Here is a 362-nt window from a genome sequence, read left to right on the forward strand (position 1 = left end):
TAGGGTCCTACAGGCCAGCATTGTTGAAAATGGTGAAACATGGGAAACACCAAAATGCGCATCGGTAGAAAACTGGTGAAGGGCACGACATTGTGCCAGTTACTGACTTATTGCCTCACACCCCCAACTCAGCCTTCATCGCCTGTTCTGCAAAAATGAATCTGGGCCCCTTACATACATTTCCTCTTGCCAGCAGATGCTAAGCTCTGGCAGAGGTGGGTGCTGGGAGGATGTGGGGAGAGGGAGAGCTTTTCTCCTTCTAGTTCTGGGGTGGACTATAGCCACGCTGCTGCATAGCCTGCCTTTTTCTCCACTACCTGACTCCTGGTGGGCTTTCTTTCTTTCTTTTTTTCTTTCTTTCT

The sequence above is a fragment of the Myotis brandtii genome, unplaced genomic scaffold, assembly GCF_000412655.1.
Source record: "Myotis brandtii unplaced genomic scaffold, ASM41265v1 scaffold419, whole genome shotgun sequence".
NCBI lineage: Eukaryota > Metazoa > Chordata > Mammalia > Chiroptera > Vespertilionidae > Myotis > Myotis brandtii.